We start from the raw sequence: 21251 nt of genomic DNA, 5'->3' as shown, positions 1-21251 counted from the left end.
AAGCGCGGAGGTAGCTAATTGCGGCAGTCCGAGTGTGCAACATCGAGCACCTGGTCTACTTGCAAGAGTGGGGGCTCGACAATCGCCGGAAAAGAGAGACACCTGAACAGACGCAAATCCAGCGGTCCTAAGTCAATCGCCCTGAAGGCTGGACTCAATGGAGAGAATATGCGCCGAACAACCGACTAACTGCTTCCGATGACACGTCCGCTTTGCGCGCGGCTCAACTGAGCCACTGTTCTTGTGCCGTGCTTATGACGCGTTCACACTGGAAGCGGGTTGGTATCGTGAAGCGGATCCGCGTGTTCTCAACCGCAAGCGGATGATATTGAGCGGTGGGGAGCGTTCTTGCCAATCGCTTCGGGACCAATTTCTCCCAACCGCTTTCGCGAACTGCGAAGCGGTAACCAATCGCATCGCAACGCGATGCTGGCGTGACGTCGGCGGCATTCAAAAGAACATGGAATTTTTCACTGGTGAGGCATCCTGTCACTGTAGTCTATAGTGTTGCAGCAAATCAATTGATAAACATGATGTTCACGTTCGTCGCTTGTATCCCTCGCGGAAATAATTTACCGCTTCGCGCCGGTGGTTTGGTTCGGGTAAGCTAGCTTGTTTGTTATTCGGGGTTCCAAAGCTCGTTGCTGCACCGCCTTGTCAGTCTTTGCCCGTAGAACATCAGAACCCACCCCCAATTGACCGAAATGAGAGCTTTTGTACCCACTAAGACAGTCACGTAAATACTAAAAGCTTTCGGATCTGTGCTTGACCGACAGGAAGGCCGATAGAGACGTCGTGAACCTAATTGCGTATCCAACATACAACCGCGGAGCGGGCAGGGCACTTGCGCTAGCTCGTCCTGTAACGTTTCTAGCACCAAAAAGAGTAAAGGAATTCTACTGATGAAATAATGTGTACGTATGTGATGATGCACAAATACTCCAAGCGCGCACTGTTCGTCGGTCTTTTTAAGAGTGCGCCGTCGTGCTCGGTCCCGTCCACACGTAATTGAGGAGTCTTAAAAGATCATTTTTGGGCGCCGATAACGATACTCGATAAAGAATACACCGCTTGCACAAAGTCGCAAGGGAAAGTATCGAATACAGTTTTTTGGGGATTTTGGTGTGTCTAATTTGACTCCCTTTTATCTCGCGCCTTGCTCTCGTTGCTATGATGTCGACTGCCCGATTGTTCAAGAGCCCAGATTGGGGGAGACGGAAAGGCGGGCGATCATTGGAGTATGGGGCAGATCACAGCGCAACGAGAATACGTTGTAAGGCGTCGCTTAGAAAGGAAGGGCAAGAATAGGCGACAAATGTGGCCTATTCTTGCAGTAGCAACTAAACGTCGCCATGTTCTTACTTTTATTCTTTGTCTTGTAATGTTGAGCGGAGGAAAAAAAATATTAGTCCTGGGGTTCTTTAGACTTCTCACACAAGCAAAGCCCAGCTACGCGCACATTGGTGACTCAGAAGAGAATGTTCCGACCATTTCTTCAAAGTGAACCCTTCCCGCATGGATAGCTGACATTGTTTTCAAGACAGAGGGACAGTTTGCCCCCCTCGTTGTTTGTTCGTATCATATTCGGAGTAGTGAGCGCCTCTGGTGGACCGTGGGGTGGAGATTTTGTTCCGGTGCTATACTCCATTTTCACGTGACGTTCGAATGCACCGCACGCTACGAGCTATCCCAGCCAATCCCGCTCTGTGGAAGCAGCCGCTTTCCGCAGCCGCTGTGCCCCCTCTCCAAGATCACGTGACATTCAAGCGGCCTTGGATTGGCTTCGATGGCTCCTGGCAGCCGCTGGGCTCGGACGTAAGGAGAAACGGAGTATAGCCGGTCGTGGCTTCGTTGGTGGCGGATTCTCCTCTCGTCACTTACACCTCCATCAGGTATGGTGTTTGTTTAACGTTAGAGAACGACGACCAGTGTGCGCTTTCCACTTTTCCCCCACTTCCTTATCTTCCCCTTCTACCCTGTCCACCATTGCCTGCTTCCTCATCCCCCATGGTGAGGAGGGTCTCCTGTCTTGCAGAATCTCGAGTCTGGCCGTCGGCCTTTAACGCCGTCATGCATCGTTACCGTTTGCTCGTCACCCGCCGTTGTACCCCACGTGCGCCGCCGAAGTCTCACAAGCATGCATTGTGCTCCCTTGTCGGCGCACGATGACTGCGTATCTAACGAAATTAATTATTTCACTCGAGAAAATACTCTAACAAAAAAGAGAGTCGATCCTTCTACAGTTTTACCAAAGAGACCCAAACGTGCCAGTTGAAAAAAACATTAAGATTAATCTTCATTTTACATAAATAATAGCTTTGATTTCAAACAAGTTGCCCTCAACTCGGACACAACCGGCTGGATATTCGTGTGCACTTATGCGCACCATGAAAAAGTGAAGAAAATCCAGTCTGTTGGAGGCGTTCGCTGCCGCGGTTTCGGAGTACGTGTAAATATACCAGATTCAAGGGGACAGCAGACATACGCAATTGATTCCATCAATTCATCTCGACACATGAGGACGATGACAATAAATCTACTGCCTATGCCCGTGCAGAAAGTTGTCTAATACTAGGTACGCTATTTTTCATAGAAGGAAGCGAAGAACAGCGCGTCTTCTCAAGTTTTCTCTTGTATTTTATGGGATCAAGAACAATATATCTAGTTTAGAAACCAGGTACTTCAAAACAAAGGCGTAGATAAAGTGACGGATAAAAGGAGACAAGAGCGCGCAGTGACGTCAGAATGCCGAACTTTCATTGGAATGATTAGTGGGTAGACATTAATCTTGCTGCTTTTGTCTCCACTGCACTCTCCGAACGCGTTTGAACGAGGAACGCCAGTGTCCGGCGTTTGGCATTCGCGTTCGAACACGTTCGGCCAGTGCAGTGCAGGACACAAAGGCAGCTCGATAGAAGTCTACCAACTAATCCTTGCTATCAGCTCCTCTCCCTCACTTTCTCGGCGAAAAGAAATAACGAGTAAACATGTATAATAATGCACTTGGTTAACTTTCCCAATACCAAATATAATTTAACGAGCATAGGACGACAGAATAATAAAAGAAAAAAAAAAGTTAGTTTAATGGAGAGTACTGGATGAATTATAACAAAATGAAATACAATGAAATGTGCACTGCACCAAATTTAGCGAAGTACACATCGAAACCCTTCAAAGTGCCATTTATCGGCGAAGATATTAAAATCAAACGCGTCACTCACTATTTCAGCATAAGTGAACGAAAGAAAAAAGGTTAATGTGCTTTGAATTAAGATCTTGGACATAACCGTTGAAACGAATACGGACGTGTTTGGAGGTTGAAGATTGGAGGCTGTTTATTGCTTTGTTAGCGTTGTTACTAACCAACCTTACACAATTTAAATTGGAATTACCTCAGTGCACAAACAGCTGCCCGCTGAATCATTTTTGAAAGTTTTGTTAAGTGTCTTTTCTCTGTAATTTGTTGATAATAAGTTCATTCCATTACAGGTTTCGTGAAATCGCTTATATATTTTTAAATCTCTCCTGTAATGGCCACCAAGAAAAGGCCTGCAGTAATTATAATAATAAAAACCCTCACGGCAAGCACTTCGGTGCCCGCCATATCTCTCACCACCCGTTTATACATTAGAAGGCCTCGTCAAAATATCCCCATCTCGCATTCGCGTACAGACAAAGATCGCGCTTTTGTCGACAAGTCTCGCCCAACCAAGAGCTTTTAGACCCCCCGTCTCATCACCGGCCGCGGAAGCGCTCACTTTTTTTTCATTGCCCGATTCTAAAATCAAACTCCCCCATGATGTCACAGGAAATCCTAGAAGGCCGTGCATCGAATACTCCCGTTCTGTTTGCTTCGATCGATTACGCGGTTGTCCGAGTATTTGCTGAGCCTTTGTTTAATTGTCTGCAACGACGGCCCTTTTGGGCGGTTCGGACAGCGACATGACGTGAGAAACAGACACCGAGTGTCACCCGAGCCACGTCATCCGGGACGATGAAAAGTGTCCGAGTCTTTGGATCAATCTTTCTAGACACCGCGTGACCTATTTGTGCCTTCTGTCGTTTGGGATTGCTTTCTTTTAACGTGAAACGTTTATAGGTTGGGTTTTCAGGTCAAGTGAAGACTCAAAAAGCATAACCACCAATTCCTCCGCTAAATTAAGGGGGACAAATGACGTCCCGGTGCTTCATGTATCGTGACCTGTGCACAACTTGATCTTATTTAACATGACAGCGCACCATAAGAAAATAAAACTCACGGACACAGTCACACTAAAAAGAAGAAAAAAAAAATAACACAATCGCTCAGGGCAGACTCAACTCTTGGTTTGTTCTTTGCTCTTTGTTCGTAGAAGAAGAAGGTAATCAATACAACGATGAGCGATTGTGATTTATTTGAAGTGTGCCTGTATGCGTGAGTTTGTTTCATCCTGGTGCGCTGTAATTTTAAATAACATGAACCACCATCTCACCCAGTCATCAGTCTTAACACAAAATCAGTTTCCCCTCTAAATTTAACAAAACCATTGACGCCACGTGGCATCGTCACGTGATCTATACTCTAATTCAGCTTCCCTGCTAGATTTAGCGGGAAAATTGATGTCACGTAACCTACGCATGAAATCAGTTTGCACGCAACAAGTCATTACTCCCATACTCCGTGGACACAGACAGACCCGACGGGGAAAGTCGATGGGCCATTGACTCAATGACTCAGCACGGTGGAGAGCAACCAATAGGGTGAGAGGGCTGGGTGGAGTCAGGGGGGTGGAGTGAATGGGCCCGTGAAGGTGTGGAGAGACCCGGAGGCACAGCTCGAGAAGAAATGCCTGGAGGTTACTAGCGCTACACCGAGAATGTTTCACGTCGCAACACAAATGCAGGGAAATTTCAAGTTTTTTTTTTTCCTGCCTCGGCTGTTTGACATTCTAGTCTGGTCATAACTGCTGCTTAAACTATGGATTCCAATCTCCGCGCCTTTGGCTTTGGAAGCATGGAAGATATAAAACAGAATAAAACTGGAAAGGTAAACATAGTGATGTTTGTTTTAGAGTTTATATTGTCGCTCTAATTGGGTCTTTTACGAAGACTTAAAGAAACGGTACTAATCCAGTGTTTCGAAGGGTGGCGGAGGAGGCTAGCACTATGCGTGAGGGATATGTTTTGAACCTTGCCTTCTTGGTTGATCATAGTACTGTGTTAATATTTCATTTCGTAGGGATCACGTGGTCGTCAGTATTCGTCCTATTTGGAACCTAAGTAGCTACCTGTCCTCCATGTCGCCTAAATCAATTGTGTTTGTCAGTCATTGCTTCCATCGTTGTTTACATCCCGATGTCTATTGATTGTTTTAATCCGTACTTAAAATGGCATGAAAATAATTGTCTACCGTGAAATAGTAGAGCTATCTAAAATAATTATCAAGTAGTTTTAAAATATAGCTTCTAGAAACCTTTGTATAGAATAGGGTCGTAAACACTTTGTACCGTACAACCTCAACTGAACTGAGATAAGTCAGGAGCGGATAACAGAAATAAGTAGAGAAAAAATAAGCACATATGTATATAAATGAGAAGTCTCGCTTCTTGTTTTTTACTTTTAATACCGGTTATAGTATACTGTAAACGACTTAATTTGTGCGAAGACTAAATCTTCGCGAATTTCGCTAATCGTCCGCAATTCGCGAAAAAATATGTCCCGCGAACAATTCCTGCAAAATGTAAACACATTGCAATCTATATTGAGTTGCCACCGCAACGCGAAAATTAGAAGACGCGAATTATTCCAAAACTTCAACTTTGACCTAAACCGCGAAGTATTGATCCCGCCAACAATAAGTCGCTTACAATACTTGGTCTCGTACGAATTACTGACCCTTTGAAACACATGGGACAAAAAAAAGTACGCGAAATTAAAATTTGATTTTTCTTTTTTATTCTTTCTGAAAAAGATGCGCTTCTACAAGGTGTTCCCAAAAACAACTTTACAAAACTTTTTTTTTTCTTTTATTACGCATTTCCTAAGGCTCACTCTCCGCCCAAAGGTGTCTGAAATAGATGATCTAGCATGTCTGAACTAGATGCAAGTTTAAAAACTTACCATTATCACAATCAAAAGTCACGCTCCGCAGAAAATTTCAGTGCAAAATGGGGCCCGTTTCTTTCCCCTCTTCGACTACTGGCGCTATTTAGCTCCATATCTGTTCGCGAGGTCCGTTGGCCGCTATTTTCCGATTGAAATTTTCAGAAAATCGCATCATTTTTATTAAGATCACGTTTGCTTCCGAAACTTCGGCTTTGGGTTTGGAACGTTAACGCTACATTTGGGCAAAAAATTAGCGTACAGCAATGCGTAATTTATTTCTAAAATGAAAAAAAAAAACGTGTAATTTTTTGGGGGGTTTCCCGTAGCTCAAAAAAACACTGGTAGGTTCCAAAGGCGACAGTAACACTGAAATAGTCCAAGGTGAGGCATCGGAATACACGGAGACAAAATAGAATTAGATGTTCGTATTTCAATTAAATGAAAATGGGGGCGCTGGTGCCTTACTCACTGAAATAGGTTGAGTTGCAGAGACAGATATCCAGTACTTGTGCCGAATCATTCGAATAGGCATTTGAGGTTTTATCGCCTGCTTAGTTTATATCGGCTTTGCGATTGGGAGGAGTGGATGATATCGTGGAGGTGGCGCAAGCAAATTAGGGCGGAGCCTTGAGAGGGCTAAGAAGAAAGAAACGAGAGCAGAGGGCGAGGGAGAGGGTAATGCGGAGAGCAAGTCGTCTGCTTCTTACGCAGTAGTTGCGGTGACGTCATAAAGACGACGAGCTCTGATTGGCTCTGCTTGAAGGATAGTGGGTAGACCTCAAAACAAGCTGTGTTCAGGTATTCCCTCTATCCTTCAATCAGAGCCAATCAGAGCACGGCGTTCTGACGTCACCACAACCCCTGCAAAAGGAGCAGACGATCTTGCGCTCCGCATAGAATTTTCCACTGGCTCAAGAAGGAAGAAAACCTTTATCAAGTGTGCCTAGAAAAGATGCGTGTCGCAACCCAGTCCAGCTTTCAACGACAGGTTTTAACTCTGTGCGTCTAAGAAACGACTGCACCATCATGTCTTCAAGTTGGGTCTAGCATGTGGTATAAGATTGTTGTTACTGCGCGTTTTCGAGCGTTAAGCTTTCCGATAAACATGCTGAACATTATCCTTCTGCAAATCTTCCTTTTAGGCAGTTCGCTAATTTCTAATGGCAAGGAGCCAGTTTAGCGTTCCTTCAAGGGTGCGCATAATTGAAAAAAAAAGAAATACCAAAAAAAAATCTGAAAAAAAAGTTTTTTTGTTTGTTTTCTTGTGGGACGCCCACCTTTTAAATCTTCATTTGCACTTTCTGCTGTTTATGTGAGGTTTAACTATTCTCCCTGAACCGTGTGTTCCATGAAGGAAAAAATGCTGAGCCTTTCGATTCGGCATTGTCATCTTCGTAGAGGTATTCGGCAATCCCCGCGACAATATGGTTGGATATCCTTAACAAATAAAACATGTCAGGAAAAAAAAAAACAGTCGGCAGGTTTTTCTAACATCCTGTCTGGATCTTAGCATCTTCGTGACGTAGCATTGAAGCGGGCCGACTGAGGACCACCATCCCTCAGGCGGGACAGACAGGCGCCTCTGTCCCCGAATTCCAAATTCCAAGTATCCGCCAGGCGTGAAAAGCGGCGATGATGGATGCAGCTTGCACTGTCGAACGGGGACAACTTTGCTGCTTTCCTCCCACCATAAAGAGTATCGCGACGGTGAGGCGTCCGTGTCGAAACCCCATGGTTCGTTTGCGTTACTTGTTTTTCTTTTTCTTCCGGTCTACTTTTGCATGCTCGTCCTCTCCTCGCTCGCGTGTGTGAGGAATGGCGCAAGAATCCCCATTCGTCTTGTTCCCGCTTTTCTCTTTCTCGGAAAAAAGGAGAAGACCTGGCTGTAAGCTTAGTTTTAGCCCCCCACCCCTCGGTGATGTTCTCTAAGATAAGAGGGCAAAAAAAAAATAATAGTGGCGGAAGCAGCGACGTCTCCGTCCACTAAGCGCGAAACATCACTTCTGATTAGGGAAGAATAATCGGCCAGCTCGAAGGCGTAAGGGTCGCCGTCAAAATAGTCTCTTCCGATTAAAGGTCGTAATCTTTCCAGATGCTTCTCTTCTGCCAAACTCCACCACAAAAGAAACAAAGAGAAACTCAAGAGTATGCTCAAAGGTGACCTGGAAACGGGACAAGAAAAAATAATTAAACAACAAAATGAACGCGAGCTTAAAAACTGCGAAAGTAATAGTGTTCTGATGAACGCGTTGTTCGCCGTATAGCAAGGGGAGTACTTCAATATTGCCACAATGTGTGACTGTGACTTCACATGGCACTGTGACCTCACAGTGCCATGTGAAGCCACAGTGTCGTGCATTATGTTCCAAAGCAGCTATTGCTTCTAGCAGTTTTTATTTTTTTTTTATTTATTTATTTATTTATTTATTTATTTATTCAGATACCTACAGCGCCATGGGGCATTACAGTAGGGGGGGAGAAGTTGGAAATGAAGAACACGAATAGTTATACAAAAGTTAAAAGAGCAATATTCACAAGCCAGAAATCTTTCAGTATCACAACAAAGTGCAGGCTACATAAAAAATAAAAAATGCAGTCTACTAAACACTCCGAACGTTACTCAACTACTAACTAGACACTACGAGGTTAGTGTTGAATAAAACATATCGTTAGGAACAATGTTGACCACCGAGGCTGGCAAACCGTTCCAATCCCGTATTGTTTTAGGAAAAAAAGAGTTCATATAGACGTCACTTTTACAGCGGAATTCCTTGACCTTATACACATGATCTTTTCGTTGCGATATGTAATCTGGCGGGTGAAGGTAGGCATTTCTATCTATCCCAGTCCTACAGTGAAATATGTTATTAAAAAATTTCAGTCGAAGGTTCTTCCTTCTAAAGCTTAACTCCTTCCATCCTAGGCTCTGTTTCGCACGAGTCATACTAAGTCGCCTGTCGTAATTGTTTAAAACAAAACGGGCAGCCCGGTTTTGTACTTTTTCAAGTTTGATTATCTGGACAGCAGTGTGAGGATCCCATATAGTGCAGGCATATTCTAAAATTGAGCGGACATGCGAAAAATAAAGTCTCTCTTTCAAGGAACGTGGTACAGGCTTAAAGTTACGAGCGAGAAAGCCAAGCATTCTCGAGGCTTTAGAGACAGTATAGTCAATGTGCTTACTCCAACTTAGGGTCGAGGTTAGGAATACACCAAGATATTTGTATTCGTAGGCAACAGTGAGTGGCTCGTCATTAATGGTATAAGTACTGAGGGACGGAACACGCCGTCTCGTAAATGGAATGTGGACAGTTTTCTTAAAATTAATATTCATTTCCCACAGTTTGCACCAATCGGTAATTGCATTTATGTCTGCCTGTAGAATGTCGACGTCATCACTCGCTCGTATTTTTCGATAAACAACACAATCGTCTGCAAAGAGACGCATTGGTGATGACACAACACCCACGATATCATTCAAGTACAGCATAAACAACAGCGGCCCAAGGACGGACCCTTGCGGGACTCCTGATGTCACGTCAGCAAATTCGGACTGGCAGCCATTTAGCACAACATATTGTTTACGGAGAGACAAATATTCGCGTATCCAATATACCACTTTCTTATCAATTTTATAACCTTGAAGTTTCGCAATTAACAAGTCATGGGAGACAACATCAAACGCCTTGCTGAAATCAAGAAAAATGCAGTCAACGCTATCACGGCCATCAAGAGCACCTGCCAATTCATGTACAAACTCTGTTAGCTGTGTCACACACGAGTAGCCTTGACGAAAGCCGTGCTGGGAGGAATGTAGTATTCCCGAGGCATTTACATGATGGATTATGCCTGTATATAAAACGTGCTCAATTACCTTACAAGCGATGCTAGTTAGTGAAATCGGACGGTAATTTGTGACCACGTTCCTTGGGCCACCCTTGTGTATCGGGACCACCCGACCAAGCTTCCAATCTGACGGTAATGATGATGTATCTAAAGATTTTTCAAAAAGAACATAAAAATACAGGCAGACTACACCAGAGCATGACCTCAGAATACAAGGAGAAATGTTGTCGGGGCCTGTTGCCTTGCTTACATCAAGTTCATTTAAAAGCTTTCTAATCCCTTCCACTTGGAGTGTGATCGGAGGCATCTCATTAGTCACAAAGGGCGCATCGAAAGAAACATCCCGCTGTGCAGGCGGGTTAAACACGGAATAAAAAAATGAATTCAAAAGCTGGGCCCTATCGGTATCACTTTGTACAACACTGTCATCGTGATTAAGCGGCGGAACGGAGATATCACTTTTGGCATTGCTGCGCACGTATCTCCAGAACTCCTTTGGATTATTCTTCACCCTCTCTTCAAATGCCTGGAAATATTGTTGTTTGGCTGTATGAATGCTGGTTTTTACATGTGCAGTTAGTTCGCTCAGCTTGGCAAGATGGGCTGCAAGTCGAGTGCTACGGTACTTGAGGAACGCCCTTCGCTTCTTTTGAATAAGGCTACGGAGCTGGCGAGATACCCAAGGTTTGTCACGTGCACGCTTCGAAGTAAGCATAGCAGAAGGAACAAAGCAGTTCGTTAATTCAGTTATTTTGTTCTTGAAAACACGCCAGAGATCCTCGATACTCAGTTCCTCAGCCAACGTTTCAAAGGTTGGAAAATACGAATCAAGTGCAGCTGACATGCTATCATAATCTGCTTTGTTGTATAAAAACACCTTCCGCGGTTTTGACCGACCGACATTGGTATTTGCAAGGTTAACATCTGCCACAACTACTTTATGATCGCTGATGCCAGTGATGACTTGCGTATTTGAGATAATGTCTGGCGTATTGGATAAAAGTAAATCTAGAATGTGGCCCGTTTTATCGTCTCGCGTTGGCTCAAGAACGTGCTGTTCAAGTGAACACAGGTCCATAAGACTGAAAAACTCGTTATATAATTCTCCTCCTACACCAGTCCTGTGATTATTCGCCTTCCAGTTAATTGCAGGTAGATTAAAGTCACCTCCAATTATAATTTTAGCGCATCTAATAGTAGAAACAATTTCAGACAGTGAACTTAAAACGCTCGGCTGTGTACCTGGTGGCCTGTAAAAGGCACCGATGGCCAGCCGTTCACCATTACCCAAGGAAAGTTCGCACCAAACGTTTTCAACGTTTTCAGTTTCAATCGGCATTTCTTTGGAAACAATACTTTCATGAACAAGAATAAAAACACCCCCTCCGTGGGAATTTCTATCTTTTCTATAACACAAGTAATTGTCAGGGAAAACCTCTCGATCGAGAACGTTTTCGTCCAGCCACGACTCCGTCCCGATTACAACCTGTGACTGAGTCATGTTTACAAGCTGCCGTAGCTCATCTACTTTATTTTTCACACTTCTACAGTTGACAAGGGTTATGTTTATTGGACATTCTTTGCGGTTATTAGGTAGTCAATGCTGAATCACCAGCTTTGCCTCATCATCCCAAGTGAATTTGACCCCGTCTAGGAGCAAGCAGTCATGTTTTAGTACAACTTTGCTATCTGGTCGACGGTGAGCCTTCGCGTATTCCCATAAATGCTTTCTTACAACACGAACAGATTCGGAGAGGTCTTCTGAGATGCTTAAATTTGTACCTTTTAGTTTGCGAGCATTAAACATGATTCTTTCCTTATCTTTCAGAAAACGAAAACTTGCAAAGATTGCTCGGTTACGATCAGTAGACTGCTTGCCTAGCCGGTATGCCTTTTCGATAAGAATATGATCTACGCCTAAACGAGTGTGGCACAGGTTCGTGACAAGTTCTTCACAAGCAGCGGCGGTTTCTTTCGCATTTGATTCAGGGAATCCATAAAAAATCAGATTACTGCGGCGGCTACGATTTTCGAGAGTTTCTACTATTTTCCTCCATAGCTACTTCTGGGGCTTACGAAAAGCTCTGATCTCAGCCACCGGCAAGTGCTACTAGCCGCATCATCCGTCCCAGTAAGGTGGTTGTTTCCTTGTCCGGGCAAAGTGAAAAACGCAACCTGATAAGAAAAAAGGTAAATTAAACTTTGATAAAATATTTTTGGAAAAACAGAGGTCTACCCGCGTAAACGAACAACTAAGTGATTCCTTATATGCGTTATATGTAAGAAAATTGTTTATTCTGAAGTTTAGCTAGCCAGACCGAGCAAAACAAAAATACTTCGTTGCTCTTTAGAGATTGCTACTCAACTTGCTTTTGAAGTTGAGTTGGAAACTCTAAAGTTGACGAGTTGAAGCCAAAGGCAACTCGAAAATTGCCTTCGGTTTCAAAGGAAGACCATTTTTTCTCTAGCCCCGATGGACTCTAATGCAGGGGTATAAAACTTAGCCGCCTCGGTGGCTCCGAGGTGAGAGCGCGGGCCTAGGGATCCCCATGTGGCGGGTTCGAATCCCGGCCGAGGTGCCCGCAATCTGACGGAGGCTCATTGCGGAGAAGGCGACGTAAAACCGAGCTTTCGGTTGCACGTCAAAAGATCCCCAGGGGGTCGAAATTAATCCTGTCCTCCGCTAAGGCGTGCGAGATGCCCGTCGTCGGTTTGGCGCGTAAAACCCCCAAATTTGACTTTTGGGGTATAAAACGCATTAAAGTGTGGGCACCAGATAGTCCACCCCAAAAAAATCAATAGCCAACCTTAAAAAAAAATTATATGGCAAAAATTAATATTAAAAACAGCAAAAGTGTTTTACATTGCAAAAGACCTAAGTCTCTCAACGACACTCTACATGTATTTGTTTTTGTTTTTTAGCAAAGGGGACAGGCTCGTGCACGCTGCTTATTGTAAATGATCCTTTTTGCCGTTGATATATTTTGCATTGATTATCTACCGTGGGTCCATATACACAATGATTAATCAATGGAAGCACGCTGTCATTTCCCTGTCCTTCAATTAACTTCAGAATCAGACAATAATTGTATGGTAACTGAAATTTCTCTCTGTTACAAGACTGAGCTTGGTGCTTTATTTTTGGCAGTTGTTCCTGCTAACCGAGAGTTCATGAATTCGAGGTGCGTCATAAGCAAAAGGATTGTGTTCGTAGCCTAGAGGGGGATGGTCCTACATGCGATGACCATCAGGAAGAGCCGAGAAGCAAAAGTTAGGACCAAACAATAGTCAATTAGTAGTATATAACAGAATAGTGCAAAAGATGCTAACGCGTCGTAAGAGCAGAGCTACGTTTCGAGTGGAAATGAGTGGACGACATGAAACGATGAGACGTGTAGCGCTCGAGACAAGAGAACGAGGGTCGCAGCCGCGGCTTGATTGCGGGCCGCCTCTCAGCAAGCCGCGGGCTGCGTGTTTGATACCCTTGCTCTAATACTTACGCGTTTTATTTGCACTTCCCTGTTAGCCTTACGTGAACTGATGTCAAATACTATATACCAGTCAGCATGTTCTAAACGTAATTTGCCTCTGGAGAGTAAAAATATTAGAAGTGATACACGTCAACTTTTACGTTATGTGACTCTTCAAATGCTTTAAACAAGAAGTGCATAACGTGCAATTTCGAAATTTCAGGAATGGAAAAGCTAATTTGGCTTGGATTTTAGGAGAAATTTACGCTCATTATTCTCAAAATTTAAGCTTGTTCTCTAGCTCGTTTCCCTTGCTTCTTTATTCTTTTTGTGTCGTTGCTTTTTTTTTTTTTGTCGTGTAGTGAATTTGGTTTTTTACTCCACTTTTGACGCTTTGCAGCTTTCTATGAGTGCCTAAATTGCTCACTTGCCTTGATTACTTGTTGGTAGATTGCCTTTTGGCAGTAGTGTTTTGGTAAGCGCCGTAAATTGAAAACACATAAATGTATGAAAGCATTAGCGGTTTACAAAATATGCAAGTAAAACCAGTGCATTCACACATCTCTGATCGGAAGACTGAAGAGCAATCGGACATCAGAAGTGAAACAAAAAAAAAACACAAGAGCACTCAAGTGAATATGTAAAAAATAAAAAGGAAGACAAAATGGCGACATTCAAGCTAGGAAGCACCAATCATAAGCATATAGCGAAAACAAAACAAAAAACACGTTCGCAGCGAAAAACAATGTGAGGTGTAGTTTGAAAATATATGAAGACTCTTTGTATGGAAGTTAATTGTGCTAAAGAACACTAACTTCGGACGAGCTTGTTTTTTCTTTCTATATTTCAGATTGTTCGCGAATCAAAAGAATACATAGCAATAGTAATTTACGAATGCTTTCGGGTCATAATTTGATGTACAGAAGCCCCCGGCCAGGAGGTGGAACCCATATAGTTTTATATATTACAATATTACAAAATTGAGTTGCCTTAGTACTGAAAATATTCGTTGTTTAGCAGAACGTTTTCCGTCTTGAAGCAGCCAATGAGAGCCAGTTCTTAGGTATTCGTTTTACCGTTCCCCGTTATTCAACTTATTACACGTAGTACAAACTATTTTTTCTTAGATACTCTCTTCCATACATTTTGTCCAAGTCATATGTACTGGTTAACACAATTAAGCGACAATTCTCACGCTAAAAAAAGTATTCAAAAATAAGATAAATAAACTAAAATATTAGAATTAGAGCGTTTTATCATTAGCTGACTATGCGGGCGGATTTGGTGAGACGCATTGATACTTCTGGAATGCAGGAATTAATTAATTTTATACAGGCACTGCATTTTTTGCTCCTGTTAAAAGCTTCCGCTTGTGGTTTGTGAACTCCTTTCCCCTTTCCATTTTGAATCATTATTCTTTTCTAATCCAATTAATTACAGTGCCCGTTTTCCGGCAATAAATAAACTTTTTGTGTATCATCGTGGCAAAAAAATGGTTTAAAAATGAAAAAAAAACTCCAATCTGAGACAGTAACTTCAAAAATAAAAGATGGAAAAAAGGGGGGAGGGGGAAGGTAAAAGAAAATTTGAACAAATAAAGTAAATCTTCATGGAAATTTGGCTCTCTAGACAGGTAAGGATTCGTGCAATGAAACACTTTTCTGCATTGTATCGGAAGCACCATTCGCTCTTCTCTTCGTTTCAACTCTTAAAACGACAAGTGCATTGTGACTCTACGGAATCTATTCCTGTCTCCACTTCCGTGTACCGCGAGAACAGCACCGACAAGATCATATCACACCTCACCAGATCCTGTTGCCAGCATCAAGAAGTCTTTCCGGACGTGACTTAGAACCAATGAGAGAGAACCACCACCGCTTTGCCAAACATGTTTATCGGTTGAGGATGCGCAGCAGGCTGTTCATCTTTAGATATAATCGGTATTATAACTAAGGCACTCGGTCCTTAGTAAATCTAGCAAGAATCATGAAGTAGAAAGCAATGCACCGACCTGCATCTTTTCCGTCCTTGTTTATTATCAATGAACAGAAAGGTAATGAATTGCGTATTTAAGGCGAAATGGTTGTAAATAATAATGTTCAGATCATTTTCCATGTGAAACTTATTTTACCCTTAAAATTTATAAATTTTGCTTTTGTATGCTACTTTGTGTTTTTACTGTTCAAATGCCTAAATATTTTTTTTTTTCGTTCGTGTTTTCCCAGCTTGAAAAGAGAACCAGCGGGTTAGCCTTTTCGTATTGTCAATAAACGATTTTGTTCCTCGAGTGCAGATACCTCTGTCGTTTGAGCACGGTGCGCCATTAAAGAGATACTACAACGAAATTTAGCGCTCATTGTTTTGGTCTATATGTGTTCAAAGGAAGAGCATCACATCGAACATACCAATATCTTGTTAAAAAAGTCCCGAAAAGGATATTTAAAGCGAATTAAACTATTAGCGAAGAGCACCTAGTGGATGTCGTTAACGCCTCGCTTGTAATGCCCATCTAGGAACCTTGACAGCTCGTGACGGAGGTTGTATTGCCTCCGGCCACCACGAGAGAAGAGGGGCAGGATCGAGGAACTCCCCTTTTCCCGAGAATTTTTTTTGTGTGTCGCAGAAGTCGCTATTGTCCCCCTACAAGATTATAGAAGATTAACCCGTCACTAAAAATTCGTACAAAAACAGGCGCTTCGGTGGCTGGAACGACTAGGCCATCCTCTGGACGTCAGCCTCGCCGTAGCTTTGCTCGTCCTGAGACGACCTACATCACGATTGCGTTGGATGTCACGTGGCCTCCGCTGGGCCTTCTCCCAGCGCTTGCCAGAGTGGGCCGCTGATAACGAAAAATACAGCCACCAGGCTCAAAATACAAACGTGCGATTGACATGTACGGATATTGTAGATAATATTCAATCTATTTTCGAACACGGCGGGAATATTTCACATTTCGTTGAAGTATCCCTTTTAAAGTTTTACACCGCAACCGGTGACTGCGCTCACCGACTCTCGCAGTGCTCTGCAACAATTATAACATATACAAGGAACACCTGAAAGAGTGATGGATGCCCGACCTGCCGCGCAAGCCCTCGAGGGGGTCAGACTTCTAATTATGCATAAAGGTGCACTCCAACGCAGGCTGAGGTTGCCGGCAACAAACCAGTCACCATTTACCATACATGTTTAGACATCATCAGGTTTCCCTTTCTTTGAGTTACGGCAACACTGGTTCACGCTGTAGATCAGAACTTTAGCCAGTGCAGTACCACAGCTAGCTTGGTGTTTTAACGAGCATCAAGCACTTGTGGCTGAAGACCGCACGCCAATGCTCATCCATATCGAAACTGGCAAGGGGGGGGCGGGGGGGGGGGGGGGCGGGGGGGGGGGGGGCGAATTGAACCCAGGATCCCTGGTTTCTGCAGCGCGTTGTTTTGCTCCACCTGCTCCGAGCTGCGGCACCCCTGGCCGGCAACGAAAGGGTAGAGAAGCTCGGTTGGAGCGCCCACTGACAGCAGTGAGCTATTCCCACCCCTTTCGAATCTAGACCAGCACTTGTCAAAGTTTGCGTCACCGACGAAACCGGAACTATATATCTTATGGGTCATCTGTGGACCCCCGTTGATGACAACAGCTTGTTGCATAGATCGGGGACCTTACGTCGCTGTAGACCGCAGTAAGTTGAAGTCGTCAATCCGGCTCAATAGGTCACAGAGGAAAGCAGGCATGGCACCACGTATTTGTGCGCTTTCTCCGATAAGGCCCGTAGAAAAAGGTGCTTACAACTAGAAACCGGCAAGATTCTAGCTTTATCTGATGAGAACTCTATTAGCAGCAAAGATATTCGGTCTATCGATTTCCACTGTCTTGAGTGACTTAGTTCTCACCGGTGGGAGCGATCCATAACTCAGTGCTGCGCTTTTTCACGTCATGTGTCTGAGGTTGCGCTCTTAGAGCCTTTCTCCAATAGTTGCCCCTGTGATGCTCGACTGTGCGAATAGGTGCAGAAGCTGGTTTTGTTGAATAAACTGGTACACTACATATAAGCTTTGTCGCAAGAGCAGTGTAATAACATATGATTAGAATGTTTCTTAATTTATTCCAGCTTACGGGCACTACAGTGCTTGTAGAACTATACTCGCACATAGCGCCACTCAACGATATATTTCTTCTGTCTTTTCCCAAATTTGCTAACCTACTGTAACCTCCCGAGCTTAACTAAAAGCTGGCGCAAATCCTGCGAAAATGAGGAGTGCGCTAACTTTCGGCGAGGGGTAAAAAAAATATTAAAAAAAAGGTTTAAGATGCTATTTTTGTATCGTGTGACCTGACAAAATGGTTTTCACATTGAGGGACAATGAAGCATGCACAAGTGCCCTCCCCAGTCATTAATGTTTGCTTATCTCCCGCCGTAATTCGCTATATTGCCGCAGTCAAGGATATCGCAGAGTCGGTTATAATAGAGAGTTTTAGTAGATCGTTCCTATGACTCCGACAACGATACCCGATACTCCGCCCCCGCCTTCCTTGTGCATGCATAGTATCGTTATCGGGGCTATTGGAGGTATCGGAACGATCTGCTAAAACTCTTAATGTCTGCAATATCACCCACGGGAGCTATCATAGAATCCTACTCTGACGGTACACGAGCACTGCGTGAACACTCGACGTGTTCCCCTAGCAATCAACGCCTCGGCAAACATTCGTATAGAGACTGGTGTCCGATCGCTGCCGAGACGGAAATAGCCGAACTCTAACAATGTAGGGATTTCGGCACGTTCCCCGTGCTCTTCCAGCCCCAGCGCGTGGCTATGATCAACCTTGGCGGAGTTGGCACCAGATTACGTGGTCCCTTCTGTTCGCAAGTTAAAAAGGCGAACGCTGCTCGTTCCGCCCTTCTCTCTGCGATTGCCATTTCGTGGAGAAAAAAAGAAAATTCGCAAAGGGCATAAAACAGTTATGGGTTCCTATTTACCGAAGAAATAAACTACGCATTGCCGAAAGCTCATTCTCCCCCGGAATGTAGTGGTAGCGGTTCTAACCAGATTCCAAAGTTTAAGGACTATCTGTTATGTCATTGAAAAGTAATGGGTAATTTCCAGAAACTTTTAATGAAAAAACAGGGCCCGTTTTCGGCTCTTTTTGGTAACTGGCGTCATTCAGCTCCATGTATTCGAGAGCTCCGTCGGCTGCCATTTTCTCATAGAAAATCCGAAACAAAAATCACTTATAACTTTTGTGTAAGGTCACGGTTCGTTTCAAACCCTGGCGCGTCGTGTGGACCCCCACGTTACATTTGGGCATAGAATAGCGTGCGGTCATGCGTAGTTTACTTTTTTGGAGGAAAAAAAAACCTTGTACGTTTTTGGGACACCCTGTATTTCGTAACTGATGAACACCAAGATTTCCTTCTGAGCGGTATACACTAAACTTAAGTACAGCTTAAAACGGTGCGCCTTTAAATCTAAGCACGATCCAGCATCCTTCACAGGACTGACCCAGGGCTTCTTTTTTTTTTAAATTATATTTAAGAAATACTAAAAATGATTTTTCACCACCCAGGCACGACAGCAAAGGGACGCGACAAGGGTCACTTTCGAGATTGTATAGTGGTTGTTCAAAACAGCATCGCGACAAAAGTTTTTTTTTTTTTTTTTTTTGTCCGCATTATTAACACATTCCGACCACGTTTCTGCGTGGAGCACGGCGTCCGAGAAAATAGTACCTTGCGGATTCGCTTCAAACTTAGGACAAGGGCGTCCGAGAATGCTGCTACCGTGACCGAACTCCCTGCGGGTGTTGTCGAAAAAGGAAACAGTACGGGGTTTTTCCATGATTCTAATACTTTATTTTTTTCACTTGTTATTATCTCGTCTAGAGTTCCATCTATGTCTCGTTAGTACTGTTTTTTTTTGTGGCTCGAGAAAGGGTTACACACTGACAGCAAAAATAATAAGGTTTTTTTTTTTTTTTTTTTTTTTTTTTTTTAAGTAGGGCGTTTTTTTTTGTTTTTTTTAATTTTTAAATCCGGTCTTATGTCTGTCAAAATAAGTTTTTTACAAAGCGCGACACTCACTCAGAATTATCTGCCGGAATACTACCCCACTGTGCACTTGGAAGGCCTTTCAAGTGTTCATTTATACCCGTGCCACACGGGCAACTAGAGTGCCATTTACAACGAATGACATTCGTGTGATCAACGAATCTGCACGCGGTCTGTCGCGCGTGGAACGCCCCACGCCCGGAATGTCGCGCGCTGATTGGCCGATCGTTCAAATGTCATTCGTTGTAAATGGCATTCGAGTTTGCCCGTGTGGCACGGCTATTAGTCACTCAGTCAACACGATGACCGCTCTGTGCCGGTCCAATGGCGGTGCTGCTTCTACTTCAATAACAAGTGTGGACACCATTTTGTTTTTGACAATGATTACTGATGAAGTTGACCCCCAAAAAAGCCCAATAATTGACCTTTCTCCACTGAGCCTCTGCGCATGCGTACACCCTCTCTGCTTTCCCTCGGTTCCCGCTGTCGCTATTTTCGGGGAGTAGTTTCCCGCAAAACTAACACAGTCAGCACCCATCTTCGAGTGTATTTTTGACATTTATATATGAGCATCGGTAGTATGCAGCGTAAAAAGCGATAAAACATTGATTCATCTGCACGATGCCAATGTTATCTGAGGGGTGGATGAACGTTTGACTGTCCTTCGTCTGCAGATCGCAGACAACACTTCCAGACGGGGCTCTTTACTCAAAAAACATATACTGGATTTCCAAGAGCACAGTCGCCAGCACTCGCGCAGAAACTTGGGAAAGTGCACGCCGGAAATCTGTGCACTCTGCACTTCGAGGGACCACTAAAGAAAGAAGGAAACTAGCGTAATTGAATTCGCTTATCGAGTTCACTCGTTTTGGGTGAAGCGCTATAGATCCCAGACGATAAAAACCTAGACAAGTAAACAATGCTGAACGCGTTTGTAACTTAGCGATTTCGCAGTAATTTAACGTATGATCTGCGTTAACCCTCATATGGGGAAAGAAACATGCCGCCCAACTTTCCGTAAGTTAGCATAGCTCTGTAACCGCCGAGGCTCACAGAACCTTGGCGCTTGCATTCGCCGGAAAATGAATAGACGCATGAATAAAATAGTTTTCCCATGTCGCTCTCTACGTCGCACGACGTTTGCTTCCATTCACACGGACCTTGCATTCAAGTAGCTTCTTTGAAAGGAGCGAGGTTCGGCGACCAGCTGGCCAAAGCAGCGCAAACAACTCATAGCTGCTTACCCCATCCCGTACAAACTTAGGAATGCACAATTTGGGCGTACAGGCAGGAACCACGGCTGTTTAAAGTCGCGCTTGCACGTGCTTTTGTCTGCGTGCATTCAGCCTAAAAAAATCTCGACTCGGCGGAACGAGAACACGCCCATTGTTCTCGAACCGTATAGAGCTGCATCCGCTGTGCAATAGAGCGAGATGCAGCTTCGGGTATTTTCAAACCAGCGGCACTCGACACTCTCGGCTTATACAAACGCACCATAAACCACATACACCCCCCCCCCTCCAGAAGGAAAAATGTAGAAGTAATGGAGAGACAGTTGCTGCGTTTATTTCTAATGAAGGTTTTTCTATGCGCCTGGTTTACATTTGCCAACGTCTGCTCCATCGAACTTTTTCTGTGACAGGTGTCACTAATCATCGTAATGGGGAGCGGCTTTCCAGAAACAAAAAACACCTATAAATGACAGCTTCACTCCATATTGATTAGGTGGAACGCAATGCCGTTTGGCTTTATGTTTATCTAGTTAGCCTAGGTCTTGGTGAAAAGTAATACAACACTCTATCCAATAT

General features: G+C 43.9%; 1 protein-coding gene across 1 annotated transcript in view; it reads right to left on the bottom strand.

Annotated features, from left to right (window-relative positions):
• Positions 1–21251, bottom strand: part of LOC115330141 (connectin-like) — a 56931-nt gene that overhangs the window by 782 nt on the left and 34898 nt on the right. The window lies entirely within an intron of this gene.

Source organism: Ixodes scapularis, unplaced genomic scaffold (genome assembly GCF_016920785.2).
Source record: "Ixodes scapularis isolate PalLabHiFi unplaced genomic scaffold, ASM1692078v2 ptg002850l_1__unscaffolded, whole genome shotgun sequence".
NCBI classification, from domain to species: domain Eukaryota; kingdom Metazoa; phylum Arthropoda; class Arachnida; order Ixodida; family Ixodidae; genus Ixodes; species Ixodes scapularis.
This window is presented reverse-complemented; position numbering and strand designations above follow the sequence as displayed.